Raw genomic sequence first — 8053 nt, 5'->3', positions numbered from 1 at the left:
ATTGCTAGAGAAATAATATATGTCCTGTAATTTTTACTGTATTTTTGTAAATATTAAAAGTTCTTTACCTTCATTTTGAAAATAATAATAATAATAATAATAATAATAATAATAATAATAATAATAATAATAATAATAATAATAATAATAATAATAATAATAAGTGAGCATCATTTCACAGTTTGAAACTAGACTTCCAAACAATGCGAATTCAATACTCACACTTGAAGTAGTGCATCTATAAGTACTGGCTGCAATAGAGTAATAAGATCAAAGATAGAGTCTGTTCCTCGGACGCTGAATCCAGTATGAAAAAGCCATTACTCGCTATCCCGTACTGATTTTGTTCTATGGCGATAAAGGTTAAACCAAAAATCGTTTATTTCAACTACTTCCGGTTTGAACAAAGAGCTAAGGAAGGAAATGAAATTATTCTTGGGACGCTGAATCTATTGAAAAAAAAAAAAAACTGTTGATAGCATTTACCGTTTTTTTTTTTCTCTCTCTCTAGAAAAGTCAGTAATGGGGCTGGAAGTAATAGTAAAGTTGAATCAATGTCGGTTTCGGTAGAGTGTTGTGGTTAGTCATGTTATATTGTCTTGAGAAGCTGAATCGTTTCAAAAAATAGCTTCTTGCCATCTGTTACCGTTTTCGTTCTATGGCGATAAATGCTAAAACCAGCGTTGAAATAGGAAGTAGTAGTAAATTTGAGCTACTTCCAGTTTTGGTAGACTCGTATAGTCATGTTATGGACAGGGGCGTCATTTAGGAGGGGCAGGAGGCAATTGCCTCCCCCCTGAGTTTAAGATTTATATAAATTTCATCAATAGATAAGTAGTAAATCAGTGAAAAACGCGAAATTTTACTTATAACAAGGGGTTTTGCCCCCCCTCCCAAGCAAAATCTGAAATGACGCTGCATGAATAGTTGTGTTATGTTGTCTTGAGCCACTCATTTTACTCCCGGGGCCAAGGCAGGCCTGTAGATAGGGAATGGTAGGGGAACTGAACAACTTGCGACATCTTCAGGTTTTTTAAACGTTTAGGTGTTTGTTCGTATGAAACCCAGAAAATGATCTCGCGCCTCTATCTTAATGTTATAACTAGGGACTGGATCAAGTTCGTTTTAAAAATAAGGTTCAGACTAATCCTGTTAAAATTATTCAATTAATTTTTCGATTATTTGTTATTAGAATAATATTTGTATTCTTATTTGAATATCTGGGTATTTCTTTTAAATATTTGAATAACGAATTTTGCTCGAATTTTCAAAGAATGCATGATTCGAATATTCGAATAATGAAGTATTCGAATTTTAACAGCGTTAGTTCACACTATTATTAACTATGTTGGGTAAGTGTACGAAATGGTAATAAAAGAGTAAATGCATTGATTCATTCATCATCAGATCTCGGAAACTATTATCCGTAGAACCAGGAGTAAAAGTGTATCTGAAAATGTAGGGGGACGGCAGGTAGTGGTATGATGTCACACGTCTGCCTGCCTATCTCTGCCCATTGTAATTTTTAGAAACAGAGGGGACGCCGTACATATATACTGGAGGTGGAGGTACGGCGTTCCCCCGCGTTCCCCCGCACTTTTACTCCTGCGTAGAACCTTGACATTTTCGGTAACCTATAAATATTTTCTTTCACCTCAGGACCCTGTGATGAGACAAGACAGGATTTTTTGCGAAATGTGACTTCTAAAGAGAAAAGCGGATATGATTTTTTTTCTTTCATCAGATATCCGAAATAGTCAGACATGGGAACTAGAAGTTCTGCCGATAAACCCCCGAGTTTTACGAAACTCAACCTTGGAAAAGGGCTTGAAGGAATTTCCGCAATTCGTAAAATCTCCGAAACTGCTACACGTAGGAGCTTGAAATTTTGTACAAATGTTCTGAGTCAAACGTAGGTTTAGAACAAAATAGAGTTTACGAAATGCGACCGCTGCAGTGGGAAAATGTTTTAAAACTTCAGTCGGCGTTAAGAGCCTTCACCCCGGCGAAATTAAAATACCGCTAATTTTACAGTAATTATGTGATATCTTCAAATAGAAAAAGATAATTGAAATATGGAACAAGAGCGCCCTAGACAATATTATTTTGCGTGAGGTACCGTTATCACAAGTCACCTAGTGGCTTTATGTTTTCAGCTGTTTAAAAACGCGAAAATAAATGCCGATTTTCAAAATGGCTCGAAATCGAAAGCAAATAAGTGAGTCGTGATAACGGTTTCTCATGTAAAATGATATTGTCTAGGGCGCTCTTGTTTCACATTTCGATTATCTTTTATCTATTTGAAGATATCACATAATTAATGTAAAATTAGCGGTATTTTAATTTCGCCGGGATGAAAACTTAACATATCTCTGAAACATGTGCGTAATTTTATAAATGTCTCTTCAGACAGTAGAGTTGAGTAGGACGGAATTTTCTGAAATTCAACATCTAACAGGATGAAGAGATTTCTTGCTACAGGAATTTGAAAGTTTGTACGAATAATCTATTATGTATGTATTATAAACTGCGAGAAAGATGAGGTTTTGAATCCCAGCTCTCCCATGTGTTTCCATTTTCCTCATTCCAAAATTACTTTATTATTATCATAATCACTGTCTCCCTTATCCTCGGGCGATCGCCAAGGGCCTTCGTTGAATTTTAGAGATCGCAAATGCTTTGTTGAGTCTTTCTACTAAAAAGATTACGTAAGCCTAAGTTCGTATGTGAGAGGGCACTAAAGCCACACGTGAGAGGGCATTTTCTAAGTTGAAAATTGTTCAAACTAGACTAAGATCTACAAGAAGTCAAAACCATTTGTCTCCTTTACTTTTTATGTTTACGGAAAAATATTTATTCCAGAATGTAGAGAAAGGAAAAGTAATTGATTTGATTGTCTCATCAAGTGAAGAACTTCGTAAAAAACTGTCAAAGTAACTCAAGTAACTTCACGATTATGTTTGATGGTCTCAGTATTATTGTAACTTTTTACGATCTGTTTTATACTACATATTTATTCCATACATATATATACAGTGGCGGATCCAGGATAGGATCAAGGGAGGGGCTAAACCATAGTTTGCCGCTTTATCCAGTGTAAAACAGGATTGAAGTCCATTTTATCCATGTATACCTGAGGGTCAAGGGGGACTATAGGGGCTATAACCCCCTCCTTGGATCTGCCCTTATATATATATATATATATATAACTAACTCTATGGCCTATGGAACCCGGAGGTTCAGTGCCGCGTTCACAAAAGCTCTCCACTGACTTCTATCCTTAGCTAATTGCATCCAGTTTCTACTTTGTATTCCTATCTCTGCGAGATCCATCTTAATATTGTCCTCCCATCTGCGCCTAGGTCTTCCTAATGGTCGTTTTCCTATGGGTCTACCAGTCAAGACTTTGAAAGCGTTTCTACTTTCTTCCATTCTAGCTACATGACCTGCCCACCTAAGCCTCCTAGACTTGACGACCCTAACAATGTTGGGTAAACCGTATAAACTATGTAGTTCCTCGTTATGAAGCTTCCGCCATTCCCCATTCTCGTTCCTCTTGGGTCCGAATATTCTTCTCAGGATCCTGTTCTCAAATACTTTCAGTCTATGTTCTTCCCTCAGAGTAAGCGACCATGTTTCACAACCATACAGAACAACAGGCATGATTATCGTTTTATATATTTTAAGCTTCAAATTCCTCGACAGAATTCGCGACGACAAGAGATTTTGAACCGAATAGTAACACGAATTCCCTGCTTTTAGTCGACATTTAATTTCTTCGTGAATATGATTTTCGTCTGTTAATATTGATCCTAAATATTTGAAAGTATCCACTTTATCAAAAACATTATTTAATATTTTAACGCCTCCACAATTTGCCGTATTACGGTCCCGACGCACTTCCATGTATTTAGTTTTCTCTGCATTTACTTCTAAACCCATGTCCCTGCAAGCGTTTAATAAGATCTCTGCATTTATTTCTACTGTTCTCCTATCATCCCCTATTAAATTTACATCATCAGCATATATATATATGGGGGGGTGAGGGGCCTTTAAGGACCAGCGCCAAGAGCCCTCAACTTGGCCAGTCCGACACTGGATATGTCAACATACATAACATGGATATCTGATGAGCAAAGTCAATTTTATTGCGTTTGTAGATCGGCCAAAGTCGTATATAAGAACTTCTTGGAAATTCATTATGAGCAAAAATTTCCATTTAACAGGAAAACGGGTTCTGGTCTCAACTTTGACAAACAGACATCTCTGAAACAATGGAAGAAAGAAAGATTTATGGGTGATGGGGACTGGCTAAAGATCCTACCTAACGATTTATATGAATTGGAATGAATCCACCTTTTTCAAGTGCGAGAAAGCGTTTAGAATCGGTCTGGACGTTGTGAAAAGTTAGATTGGGGTAATTGTATAAGTGTATACAGGAGTCGAGTAAAATCGAACTTTTGAAAATGAAATAAAATCTTTCAGTTTAACGTCCTACGATTGTAGCCTTTAGGCTAAGGGAGACGTTGATTAAGGCAAATGAACAATAATGGAAGAATTGGTGGAATCAAAGTATGAGAGGAAACGGGAGTACCCCGAGAAAACCCATGGACACAATCTAGTCCACTACAAATTTACTTGGGCGAGGATCGAACCAGGGACGTCATGCACTAAAAGTAAGTGATTTATCACTGAGCCACCGAACAAGTATTTTGAAACCAGAGAACTTTCGTATATATCTTTGAAATATATCTTATCCTTCACGTGTGAGAACGGGCATTCTTGGTACCTTTATAATTCTTCTAACAGAATTCATTGATGTTTTCAGTTGTGATTATCATTATATTAATATTATATTAGGTTGGGTCATAAAAAGCCTCCATTTTTATAATTTATTTTGCTTTTATTAAATAACAAAATTATATATATTAATTTATAATGTATTCATCACTGTTACATATGACCTCCTATCTTCCAGTGGGCTTATGAATTCCTTCTTTGTACCTAGGTAAAATGTGGTTGGTTTGGACTGGAAGAAATTTTCGACAGCGTTACTGACTTGCTCTTCAGAATTGAAGATTTCGCCCTTCAAAAAGTTTTGTAATTGAATGTTTTTCTGAGTCCCCTGTGAACACTTTCACCCCTCCCCCTGAAACTTTCAGTTCTTTGTTAGTATGTAAGATATTGTAAAATTCTGCTAACGCAGGTAGAAGGTAACAGCAATTACACACAGGAATTGTTTTCTCCCACTACTAGTTTTATTATAAATTCTTGATATAAAACAGTAAAATACAATTCCACTATATAAATATAAAGTTCACTAATAATTAAAGTAAACAAGTGTCCCAAGGCCCAGACAGCCAAGGGAAAGACTCCTCACAAAGCTTAAGGGTGTTCCAAGAACCGGTTAACCGGTTACGGTTCAGTTTGTAGTTTAAACCGAATCAATCGGTTTGGACTTCAAACCGGTCCGGTTCACTTTGAGAACGGTTCGGTTCGGCACGGTTTGGGATCGGATCGGATCGGATCGGATCGGTTTGGGAAAGATTCGGTTCGGTTTGGGAATGGTTCGGTTCGGTTCGGTTTGGTTTTGAAAGGGTACAGTTTGTAAACTGTTCGGTTCGGTTTGTAGAATGGTTCGGTTCGGTTTAAGAACAGTTGGGACCTTTTTGAGGACTGTTTTGTTCGGTTTCAGTTCAGTATTTTAAATCGACAGATATGCAGTTTGCGTTCTTAGGAACCGTCCACCCAGACATTATAATAAGGCTAAATGTTATGTTTTTCGTTATAATTTTATTCAGTCGAGATTACTGAAACAATTGAGGGTTCGTACTGTGTGGGTACCGTACTTTTACTCATGCTTTGGATTTTGGAATAAAACTCTTAATATCAGTTGGAAGACAACTTTACGGTATGGGCGGATTTAGGAGATAGCATGGAAAGGGGGCAGTTACTTAAAGGGTGGATGCTATTCCAGAAGACACTACGTTTAGAATGAAACATTAAACTCATCTTGAAATGACTACGGGGGAGGGGGGCATGCTTTACGCCCTGTATGTGGAATATATCGTGATGTAATATTATCAGGTAACTAAGAAAATTCGTGCTGTTTTTGAGAACAGTTACTTTTGTCGCGTTAGTGTGGTTAAATTGATTCTGATACTGTGGTATGGCGCTAAACTCGTTGTACAAAAGCAGAGGGGTGAGTCCTGACAGCAAAACAATTTTTAAAAAGTTCCAGTGCACATAAGGCAAAAAGCGTGTCGTTTACGTGTTACAGGCTGCCGAAAGCGTGTGAAAACAAACTTTAGAGTTAAATATTGCACAAACTACTGATCGTAGACGTGATGCGGCATGATATCGACAAAGGATTACCTGCTCTATCCAAATTTGCAGTTTTCAAATTTATGCAATGGTGGTGCAGAGGACTCCCTCAAAGGACGTTAGGGATTCCCTGACATTTTATGATGTAAATTGAATGGACAATAACATGTAAAGGGCATTTCACTGCCTGGAAATAATACTACGTGGGAAGTCAATATTCATACACGCAGATAAAAGATGGCGGATGAGGTAAAAATTACTGTGTGTTGTTGCATATCTCCTCAAAAAGTACTAGTAAAGTCGTTGTACAAGAATTCATGGAAACTTTACGTCGCTAGAATGTAAAAATACGTACAGCACAAGCCGATAGATAACAGAAAATAAAGAAATTCCGATTGCTGATCTGCTCATATTAATGATATCATAACGCTTTTGAGAACGCATCTACCTTTACAACTCCAGTAATTGAACAAGAACTACAGACAAATAAAGAACGCGTAATAATAATAATAATAATAATAATAATAATAATAATAATAATAATAATAATAATAATAATAATAATAATAATAATAATAATAATAATACACAACTGTTTCAGCACATTCATTTCGATCAGTAAGTAGCTACATCACACAAATGCGACTACAGTACGTTTTTTTTCTCAATCCATGTTCTAAACTGACGGATGTGAAACAAAATATTCGTTCCATTTATGATATTTGTACGTACTGTAACAGGGTCCGATGTTTCTGTTCCCAAATCGTATAACGGGACTGCATACAGAAGATAGTTGTAGGGAGCAAGGTACAGAGGGGAGTCTTTGTTTATATGAAAAGAGGATGGTTATCAGAACGGACATTGCAAAAGGTGTTCAAAGTTTCGAGTCGACCCGCCACTTCAATGCAAAGGTTACAGCGGCGGCGAAGGGACCGACGCAGCGAACGCGTTGAAACACTCCTGGCGTTTTCTGAATGCTCCACGCTGCACCAACAATTCGAGCAATCAAATCTTCCTCTGATTGCACAAGCGTCACGTAGATTAGTTGTTTCATATGGCCCCAGGAAAAGAAATCTAAGTGGTTAAGGCCCGATGAGCGAGCTGGCCAAGATACCGGTCCTTTTCTGCCGTCCATTTGTTTGGAAAGGATGCGTTGAGACAATTTCCCACCTCCACAGCAAATGTGCTGGAACACCGTTGTGCATAAACACATGTTTCGATGAACAGCCAGTGGCACAGTCTCTAGTAGTTCAGGCAGAATCTCTTTCAAAAATATCCGATACTCCCACCCGGTCAGGCATTGCGGTAGTAGGTATGATCTGATGAGAATTATAAACGATTTATGCCCACACATTCACAGAACACCGTTTCTGATTGGCGCGAGTTGACATTCCATATGGGTTTGCCTCAGACCACAAATGTTCAGTGTGAGTGTTCATCACTCCATCACGGGAAAACATAGCTTTATCTGTGAAAAGAATACGAGACATGAAGCGGGATATATTAACATGGTTCGCGCAGCAACTGGACAAAGTCCGCCTACGTCGATAATCAGCGGCGTGTAATGCATGCACCCTTTGGACATGGAAAGAGTAGATCTGATTTTCGTGAAGCATGTTTCACACCTGTCGATGATGGGTGTTAATTGCAGCAGCTACTACCCGTGTGCTGGTGGACGGTTTTCTCTGATCTCGAGCAAGAATTTCCTCCTCAAAAGCCACAGTCCATA

Source organism: Thermobia domestica, chromosome 7, assembly GCF_964235325.1.
Source record: "Thermobia domestica chromosome 7, izTheDome1.hap1.1, whole genome shotgun sequence".
Classification (NCBI taxonomy): Eukaryota; Metazoa; Arthropoda; class Insecta; order Zygentoma; family Lepismatidae; genus Thermobia; species Thermobia domestica.
The sequence above is the reverse complement of the archived record's forward strand: the minus strand, read 5'-3'. Positions refer to the sequence as shown.